We start from the raw sequence: 363 nt of genomic DNA, 5'->3' as shown, positions 1-363 counted from the left end.
GACCGCGCATATCTTGCGCCGGAGCCAGCGGGGATTCCTCTAAAGCTTGTGCCGCTGGACGAGGATGCCGAGTTCTGCGCGAAGGAGGCGCAGCGTGCGGAGCTGAAAGAGAACGGGAAGGCCGACCGGAGCGGCATAGCGCTCAGGGAGACGGAGCTGAACGCGCGTGCCGTAGAGGTTGCGCAGCAGCTGAAGGATGGGGAGCGTGGCAAGCTCCTGGCCGCCTCGTACGAGGGCATACCGACGTCTGAGCTGCCACTCGACACGGATGCCGCTTTCCACGAGATGGAGGTGGAGCGGCTGCGGCGCGTGCGCACCTGTGCGGATGCGGATGCGGATGCGGATGCGGATGCGGAGGTTGCG

The sequence above is a fragment of the Leishmania donovani genome, chromosome 27 (genome assembly GCF_000227135.1).
Source record: "Leishmania donovani BPK282A1 complete genome, chromosome 27".
NCBI classification, from domain to species: Eukaryota; Euglenozoa; class Kinetoplastea; order Trypanosomatida; family Trypanosomatidae; genus Leishmania; species Leishmania donovani.
This window is presented reverse-complemented; position numbering follows the sequence as displayed.